Source organism: Sinohyriopsis cumingii, unplaced genomic scaffold, assembly GCF_028554795.1.
Source record: "Sinohyriopsis cumingii isolate HCF-2022 unplaced genomic scaffold, ASM2855479v2 utg000131l, whole genome shotgun sequence".
Lineage (NCBI taxonomy): Eukaryota > Metazoa > Mollusca > Bivalvia > Unionida > Unionidae > Sinohyriopsis > Sinohyriopsis cumingii.
The window spans coordinates 1,464,929-1,475,572 of record NW_028315872.1 but is presented as its reverse complement, the minus strand read 5'-3'; positions in this window follow the sequence as shown (position 1 = coordinate 1,475,572).

The window sequence follows — 10,644 nt, the reverse complement described above, 5'->3', positions numbered from 1 at the left end:
GGACAATATGAACTGTACAAATCATTCTCAAGTAACGGTATGATCAATATGAACTGCACAAATCATTGTCAACTAACGGTACGGACACTATGAACTGTGCAAATCATTGTCAGCTAAAGGTACGGACAATATGAACTGTACAAATCATTGTCAACTAACGGTGCGGACAATATGAACTGTACAAATCATTGTCAACTAACGGTACGGACACTATGAACTGTACAAATCATTGCCAACTAACTTTACGGACAATATGAAATAGATTTGAAATAAGATCAATAATAATGACTTGTCTATGAAGGCAACGTGAGTAGTCAATAGGGCCACCTTACGTACAATGGAAATTAGCATTACAGAGACCCCTGGGCCACTTTACGTACAATGGAAATTTAACATGGCGAAAAATCGTGTGCCACTTTACGTACAAGGGGAATCAACATGGGAATAAATTGTGGGTCATTTTACGTACAAGGGGAATTTAACATGGGATTTTTAAAAAAAAAATTTTTTTAAAAAAAGGGTAGGCAATTGAAAAGTCATTCTCTTTTCGAGAAATATGGCTGGCCCTGAAAAGGGCCCTTGGGTTTATGTTAATGTATTCATTAACATAAATGGCACCGCATTGGTCTTCTTCTTGTTCTTAGGCTGCGTCTCACTGTTGGCCCGTAAATCAGCACTCTTTTCAGGCATCCTTGTCTTTCAACGTAGATCCTACGTATCCACAGACTGGTGTTTGTCCTGTGGACAACGGTCCACTTGGATCGGACATACATGAGCATGTCCGTCCTAAACATCATGGAAGACACAAGGGTGGATGACTCAACTGTGGTCCACATCTTGAAGCGACGAGAACAGGTGAATCAATGCAGTGAACTGCGCTTATTTATAGGTAGAGGTAGGATTGAAACGGATTGAGTTCATTCACCAATCCAAACACGCGTTACAAAATTCAGTCAGCTCGCATACAATCCGAAGAGAACAGTCTGTGACGTCACGTGGTCTATATAGATTCGTTAGCGCTTGTGTGCAGTCAATCTATGCGACAGTGATTCAACATGACGGAAACTCAGAAAACGATCCATTGGGGTGCACCAGCAGGGGAGACTGCCCAAGGGAACCCGGACTTACTTTCGGAAGAGGTGAACTGGGATTTTGTGGATTTTCTCTCCTCGCAAGAATTTGTTCCGGAACCTTCGTTACCTTCTTCATTACCGCAAGTGGAGAATTTTAGACAGAGACAGAAAGAAGAATTGGAGAAATTTATACAACGACAAAAGGAAGCGGAACAAGCTTTTCTCCTACAGCAACAGCAGCAAGAAGAAGAGGTAAGAAAAAAACAACAGCAACAACAGCAAGAAGAAGTAGCAGCAAAGAAACAAGAGGGTGAAAATCAAACGGTCACGGTATTGTTGGACATTTTAGCGGAGTTAAGAAGTCTGAAACAAATGTATCAGACTTCTTTATTACGACCGAAGAGAATACGACCTTCCCGAGCTAAACACGTTAACCCTGTGACTAAGCCTACCGAACCACCCTTAGTGATTTCAACCCAATCATCATCATCATCAACATTACGCAGTCCAGAAGTAGGCCTTGGTCGTGGCAAAGGCTTAAGGCAGTTAAAGTTGATTGGTTAAACTCACCCCTACACCAAAATAAAAAGGCCCTTTTCAGGGCCACCCACATTTCTCGAAAAGAAATACAATTTCAATTTGCCAATAACTCAAAAAACCCACCCATTTTACCTTTATAGTACGTGTCTGTGTATGAGTGCGTGAGTGTAGCTTCTTATTTTAAAATCAAAACTCAAAGACACTTACCTTTTATCATTAATTTATTCTTTTATCCATTGTTACAATCCAATTCACAATTCACAACAGAACACTTTAATTAAAAGTTCGTTGACTTCTTCTTTCTCCTTGTTTAGTCTCTCTGTTTTTTGAATTTGTTCACCGTCACACCCTTTTCCTCTCCTTCTTCCTCCTCGCTTTCTTCCCTTCTTCTTTTCTTCTCCTGTTTCTTTTTCTTCACCTGTCTTCTTTCTTCCTCAGAAGAATCCCTCTCTTCCTCTGAAGAATCCCTCTCTTCTTCTGAAGAATTCCTCTTTTATTCTGATTCCTCTTGTTTCTTTTTTGGGCAATCTGGAGACCAATGTCCTTTTTCTTTACAATAATAACAGGTATCTTTACTTTTGTCTTTTTTAGCCCCTGTTTTTTGTTTCTTTTTTGACGGTCTGGACACTGTGAAGACCAATGCCCTTTCTTCTGACAGATATAACAAGTATCCTGACTTTTATCTCGAAAGGAAGGAGAGTAGTCCGTGGGCTGGTCTGAAGAGAATTTTCTAATGACCCCTCGCAGAGCTGTGACGAAACGTTCGATTTGGTTAGTCTCTTCCATCGTTGTGCTCGGCTTGAGAGTGAAATGAATAGTGAAAAGGACAAGACACACACCCGTTTATATACGCTGGTCTGCCATGACTATAAATTAGTCTATGGTGTTTAAACTTGAGTCATTTGACGTTTTGCACTCAAGATGAAACGATCCTATTCATTCGAGAAGAAAGAAGAATAAGAAAGTAAGAGGCAGAAACGTGATCTATCGCCTCGTACCAGGGCTGAAATCTTGGCACAAATTCATGCCAGTGATTTTGAAGAGGACATGAGTGAACCAGAATTTGAAACCTCTAAACCAAGTTCACCACCCTTAGTCAATCCTGAAAAGTACTATTCCATTCGAGACACGGAAAAGCGCTCCTCTAGAAAATTTAGAACACGGCTTACAAATACACGGTGAAGTTTAAAGATTTCAAGGCTGAAGTGCCGTTAGAGAAAGCAGAAGTGTTTATCACTGGGATGTGGGATTCTTTGCTCACTGCACTCAAGCGACAATGTCAACCCAAAGAACACCATCGCTTGAGACTTTCCATACAACACGACGGTTTGAAATCCCTCGTTTCGATCGAGTTTAGCACCCCTGCAGAATTGACTGCTTCCAAAGTCATGGACAAGATTCAACACGTACAACAATCTAATGATCAGTTTGACATCACCGATGGAAAAGCCACACTGGACATGACCCACGTTTCTCCTCCTCAAGGAACTGGACGCAAAAAGATGTTATTGGTGGACGACCTTCGCAACACCAAAAAGAGTCTCGTCCGAATTAACAGCACTCATGACCAGATGTGTTTAGCTCGTGCCATCGTGGTGGGACGAACCTATGCCAACAAGAACGACACGGTAGAATGGAAAAGAACCTGGAACACTATTCAACGTTCCTATCGAGCCAAACAACGAAACGATGCAGAACTCCTGTTGCAACAAGCTGGCCTGTCTAAAGACGCACCCTGTGGCATTCCTGAGATGCAAACATTGCAAGATGTCCTAGCTCCACGCTACACCTTGAAAGTGCACCCTCAAGAAATGCGCGGGCCTCTGTTGTTTCGAGGCCAAGATTTTAACGACGGAAAATACATTCATGTTTATTATCACGATGACCATTTCGATACCATTACCAGTATCACTGGATCCCTGGGATACAGATATTACTGTGAGAAATGTGATTATGGTTATAACAATCGAGAGCAACACAAGCATTGTGGAATGAAATGCCCAGGATGTTTGGCCTCTTCACCCTGTCTGAGCGAAGAACCAGTGCCTTCTTCAACTTGTCTGCGCACGTTTGTCAGCCCTACCTGTTACCAACAACATCTGAAAAAGGCAAGGTTCACAGAAGAAATGTGCTTGTCAACTCCTGAGATTGTGCCCTACGTGTGGACAAGGCATATGTACCAATACTGCCAAGGCACACGTATGTCGAGGAAAGAAAAAATGTCCAATTTGTCACCACATCGTGGACTTGGAACACCAATGCTACGTGCAAAAATACCAACCCCCACCAGAGAAAGAGGACGGTCACAAGAAGAAAGGCAATTTCATCTTTTTCGATATCGAATGCATGCAAGAGACTGGCATTCACATTCCTAATTTCTGCGTGGCTCATCGAGCGTGCGAGAAGTGCATTCAAGAACCTATCTTCAGTCATTGCCCTCACTGCAGCAAGATTCCTGGAGGGCGTGAAAAAATCTTTCGGGGACCGAACACGCTAGCCGATTTCGCTCGATGGGTCTTTTACCCCATCGACAAGACGTGGAGCCAAGAGGACATCGAACGTTACGGAGATTGTCATCGTCATGCCACGGTGATGGCTCACAATTTTTCCGGATACGATGGACAGTTTCTTTTGAGATACTATACGGAACATGGCACCGAACGTCCTAAAGTGACTTTGAACGGAGCCAAAATCATTTTCATGCAAGTGGGACAAGTGCAGTTTAAAGATTCGATGAGTTACTTGGCCATGCCTTTGAGTCGAATGCCTAAAACGTTTGGAATGACAGAAATGGCTAAAGGGTGCTTTCCATACTTTTTCAATACGGAAGCCAATCAACACGCCGTTCTACCCCATTTACCTGAGGCTCACTATTACGACCCCGACAACATGCGTACCGAACAACTAGAAGCTTTCTACGCTTGGTACCAGGCTCACGCCTCCGACCCTTTCGACTTTCAAGAAGAAATGCTAAAGTATTGTCGTTCCGACGTGGACGTTTTACGACGTTGCTGTGGAAAATTTCGAGAACTGTTCATGGAACACGGAGGGGTCGATCCTTTGAAAGAAGCTTGCACCATTGCCAAAGCGTGTTCCTTAGTGTACCGACAACAATTCATGCCTGAAAACACCGTGGCTGTCATCAGCCCACAAACGACCCACGATGTCAAGCGTCAATATTCGGTCAAAGCCCTACGCTGGTTACATTACTTGTGCGACAAGGAAGACAAATGGATTCAGCATGCCCGCAACGGAGGGGGTGAAAAGACCAACGGAACGTATTCGGTCGATGGCTGGGACATAGAAAACCCTAAGATCGTGTACGAGTTTAACGGTTGCTTATTTCACGGATGTCCCGTCTGTTACCCTGACCGTGGCACTAGAAATCAGTTTTTGCAACGAACCATGGAAGACTTGTACCAGGACACTTGTCAGCGACGCCTAAAGTTAGAACAGCAAGGATACCAAGTGGTGGAAATGTGGGAAAACGAATACGATCACCGTATGAAAACCGATCCCGAGTTTAAACGCCTCGTGGAAAGTTACCAGTTCATGGACCCGCTGAACCCGAGGGATAGTTTGTACGGAGGAAGGACCAATGCCACCTGTTTGCTGTACCAAGCCGACGAAGAGAAAGGAGAAGAAATCAAATACTTGGACGTGTGTTCGCTGTATCCCTACGTGTGCAAATATTGTCGCTTTCCTGTAGGGCACCCACAATTGCTGACGGAACACATTGACCTGAAAAACATTCGACAATACGAAGGATTGATCAAGTGTAAAGTTTTGCCTCCCACGAACCTATACCATCCCGTCTTACCTCACCATTGTCAAGGCAAACTGATGTTTCCCGAAACGTGCAACCAAGGCCAACCTTGTCAGCACACCCAGGAAGAACCTGCCTTGACGGGAACCTGGGTCAGCGTAGAATTGTTCAAAGCTCTGGACACTGGATGCCAACTGTTAGAAGTGTACGAAATTTGCCACTTTCCCAAGACACAACAATACCACAAGGGTGATCCCAGTCAGAAAGGCATTTTCGCCGACTACGTGGATGCCTTTTTGAAACTGAAACAAGAAGCCAGCGGCTATCCTTTCTGGTGTCACACTCCCGAAGACCAAATACAATTCAAAGAGAAATACTACGAACAAGAAGGCATCACTTTAGACCACATCGAGAAAAACGAAGGCAGGCGATCGTTTGCCAAAGTGATGTTAAATTGCTTGTGGGGTAAAATGGCACAACGACCGTGTTTACCCAAGACGGAATATTTGACAGAACATTCCCGCTACTTCCAGATGATTCACGACAAAACCAAATACATGAAATACGTGGACGTCATTAGAGAGATTTTGATCTTGGTCAATTACGAAGAAGATTTGGACTTTGTACAAGACGACCCTTTTGGAAATGTCATCATTGCGGCTTACGTGACATCTCATGCTCGCTTAAAATTGTACGAAGCTTTAGAACTGTTAGGGGAACGCGTCCTGTACTTTGACATGGACAGTTGCATTTACATCCATCACCCGATTCAACATCACCCTGACATCGAAGGAGACCGTTTAGGAGCCTGGACAGACGAGCATCCCGACGACAAGATTCTAAGTTTCGTCAGTGGTGGCCCCAAAAATTACGGCTACGAATACCGGGACAAACAAGAAGTGCACACGACGTTCAAAGTGAAAGGACTGACTCTGAATCATCATACCAGTCGAGTGGTCAACTTTGGGGTATTGAAAGAAGCCTTGCAATCGGGAGAGGATGGAAACTTTAAAGTGACCACCTATCAACCGAACAAGATTGTACGTTTACCCACTCATCACATCGTCAGTCAGCCGTTGGAAAAAGTCTATCAAATCGTGTACCAGAAGCGAGTTGGACTTCCCAATCAGTTCACCTTACCGTATGGACACGTTGGTATAAAACATTGGTTGTAAGAGGATAGTTACCCCACCAGAAAGATGACTTCGCCATAGCAAGAATCGAGTGAGAAACCCGATGAGAACTCCAAATTCAAACCCTACCATTTTCCAGTCTTCTTACCTGACTATTGTGATTGTGCCCGTCGATTGGACACGTTTCAGAAATGGCCTACGGATAGGGAAGGATTACCTTCTTCGCATGTTTTAGCTAGAACAGGATTTGTCTACTTGGGACCTGAGAGTAGTAAGGGGGGGGGGGCACCCTACGTACAATGGGAATTAGCATTACAGACCCCCCTGTGCAAATCTACGTACAATGGAAATTTAACATGGCGAAAAATCGTGGGCAAATCTACGTACAAGGGGAATTAACATGGGAATAAATCGTGGGTCACTTTACGTACAAGGGGAATTTAACATGGGGGATAGAGTTTGGACTTGGTTAGGGACAAGGGGTATTGAACATGGGATTTTTTTTTTTTTTTAAATATTTTTTTAAAAAAAAAAAGAGGTAGGCAATTGAAAAGTCATTCTCTTTTCGAGAAATATGGGGGGCCCTGAAAAGGGCCTTTGGGTTTTCTTCTTCTGCTTCTAATTTCTTCTTTTTCTCCACGAACTTCTTATTTTATCTCCAACACTCTTTCTCTTCTTTTCTTTCTTTTTTTTCTCCTCCTCTTCTTCTTCTTTCTTCTCTTCCTCCTCCTCTTCTTTCTTCCTCTTCTCATTTTCTTCTTCTTTTTCAATTTTTTCATTCCATGTTCGTATTCTTATCTTTTCCTCTTCATCCTCCTTCTCCTCCTTTATTTCCTTCATCACACCACTTATCATGTCCTTTGCTTTTCGTAAGTTGTTAATCTCCATTTTTACTCTATGCGGACTATAAGAATAGTGGTCTTCAACGAGCCGTACTAGCATTTGTTCTATCATGCCCAAATTGTCAAGGACGTCTTGCAATGATTGAAATTTATCCAGGTGGTTCGAAGCCATCTTCTCTGTAGAATGGTTTGAACGACGAATACTGTGGGTTCTTATACTTAAAGCGCGTTCGTGAAGGAAAACATCCCCCTAAAACATAAAATTGATCTTACCTAGATCATGACCTAACAACGCGCGGACGTGAAGGAAAACATCCCCCTACTTTTTCATTTTATATAATAAAACCCAAACTATACTTTCTTATTTCATATAATAAAACCCAAACTATACTCTCCACATACGCTAAGAAACAATAAATGAACCCATAATCTACTATCCACACAATCGTACGTGAGCTCTTACAAACACAAACACACAAACACATACCCTCACATTTTTTTAAAAAAGAGTCAGTGTTTATATTCACACTACTCTACCTACACACATTGGCAAATTGATCGTCATTTCTTTTCTAGAGTATTGTGTAGCCCTGAAAAGGGCTGTTTTTTTTTGTTTTGAACTCCAGATGCACCTATCTAATGGTTGCACCTTCCAGGCCTGGCGCCACACACACATCTTCGACTCTAGTCTCCTTGGCAATTCACCCTTGTTGCTCTAAGCGCAGACGCGGGTTGAGTGGCTTCACTATTCCAATCTTCTGTCTCTGGAATAGTGAAGACTTCCCTTTCTCTTCTTCTATTTCTTATTCTAGGATGAATTGGCATCCTTACCTCCTGTTGTAAATGTGGTGTAGCTACAGGTTGGGGAGATGTTCTTGCCTTAGGTGTCACCTTGCACACAGGGTTCATCATAGGGTGACACCTGATCTCTCTCTTTCTTTCCTCCTCTTCTTTCATTTTTCTCTCTTCCTCCTCCTGTTCTATCCTGGCTTCTTCCACAAGGGCCTCCGCAGCCAGCTCGTTCAGGAGGCATCTGGCATATTCCAGGTGCATCTGGAGTTCAAAAAGTTTTTCAAGTCTGCTACTCATTTTTATTGTTGATCAATCAATAAGGGTAGCTAGACTGTCCAGCGAGTTTCAATTTATAGTGAAAGCGCGGACGTGAAGGAAAACATCCCCTTAAAACATAAAATTGATCTTACCTACATCATGACCAAAAACAACAATGCGCGGACCTAAATGAAACACTCACTCACTTTTTATGCTACCCATCACTATTTTAAAATTTTTTTATAAATCACTTCAACAGATGATCCACATACGCAAAGCAATCCAATCTAACCCCAAATCTACACCTCAAACACCAAAAAAAGACATCATTTTAATCTACTATCCATACCAACGTACGTGAGCACTTACAAACACACAAACTCACAAACACATACCCTCACAGGTCTTCAGTGATTTTTAACATTCTCACATTCTCTATTTCTTCTGGTTTCGGTATCAGACTGTGTCTGACCCTATGCAAATTCACGTAGGCTTCGTTGAGCTTAGCTAGTTTGGAGCACATCTTCTTAGGAGGATGAGTCGACAATGGATGGTTAGACTGGAAACAACCCCGGTTCTTAAAGTCAAAGCGCGGACGTGAAGGAAAACATCCCCCACACGGTTTTCGAGTCGCAACGTTCAGTGAGTGTCATGAGAGGGATAGTAAGAAATCAAAGAGCATCAATTCAACATTCTTATAGCTAAACAAAAGACAAAGGCATTTTTTTCAAAACACAACATTTTTTATTCAAAAATCACTTAACACTAAACAACAACTCTAACATTTTTTAACAATAATCGTACACTATAACATCAAACAATTTTTTCAAATCACAAACATTTTTTTCTCAATTGACATTCTACTTTAAACAGGGTTGACAACGTTGTGATTTCCACTGTTGAAATCATTAGGCCATTGATGGACACTACGTTTCCTAGCTTGAGACAAAAGATAAGCATAATGGTCACAAAACCATCGATCTACTTTCACATCGTTTCTTGAAGAAGAACGAGGATCAAAATGAGTCACTAAATGTTCTAAGGAATAGCCCAGGCTACGATGATGCAGAAAATACACACAGTACTGTCCACACACCAAGGAATATGTGCCTTGTAATTTCACATTATTGAGTCGGGTGATCTGAGCATTTCTTCTCATAAAGTCGATGATATCTTCTTCCAAAGGGGACAATCCGTACGAATCAAAATATTCCACACATCCTTCTTGAGGAAAGTAGACGGCTACCCAGTGCGTTCCTGGGAGATGACTGTCGTCCGTGTTGATCACGTAAGCTTGATGGTCTTTAGGTTTGCGATGAGGGAATTCATCTTTAGCACAGACGACATGATTCCAAGAAGCCGTATACGAACTGTGGTTCAAAAGGTAATAAAGTTCCCAGGTATCCATGTTTTTTTCTTCTTCACAGGTAATAATAAGTGGTCAATTCGATCCTGACTTTTTGCTTGAAAATGTTTGACGAATAAACGGTTATTCGTTCTGTTTCCTCACTCTGATTCAGGAGAGCTTCGATACGATGGATCTCTTGAGTGGTTAATGGTGGACAAGAATGTTCACGCAAGTCTTTATACCACTGGTGCAACACGTCTTTGTTCTAGATGAGACTCCAAGCTTCGTCCAGATACTCGTCCAATTTTTCTTCTTGACTCAACATCAGGCATTTATCGTGTTGAATTTGACTGGGATGATGGTTTTGACTTCCATAGCAATTTTTCTTGATCAATTCCGTCATTTTTTCGGCCAAGTGTTTGGCAAAACAGCAGACTAAATGGGCTTCTTGTTCTGGCCATCTCGACTTCATCATGATATCTTCTTCGTCTTTGTCTTGGGATTCTCCTTCCACGGTCTCCTCACATTGAATCTCCAAAGTTTCTCCACTAGGTAAAGAGGGATAACAGTCTTCCATGACTTCTAGTAATCTAGAATGACTTCTCTTAAACTGTTGATTTCTATCGTATTATCGAATTCTGCATACAGGATGACGTTCACTGTCTCGTCCAGTGGCTTTGCAAACTGAAGTTCCACACGAATCTGACCTGATTTTATAGGGTGGAAATGTCCCTCGTCGCTGCCTTGGTCTGGAGTGAAATCGAAAGCCCACAAAGCATAGCCTCCTGCATACTCTTCGTACGTAATGCCGTGACTGGTGTTGGTTCCTAACTGTCCAGTGGCTTCGTACACGGACAAGTACGATCTCAAGTAATTCCTCTTGGCAAAGTCA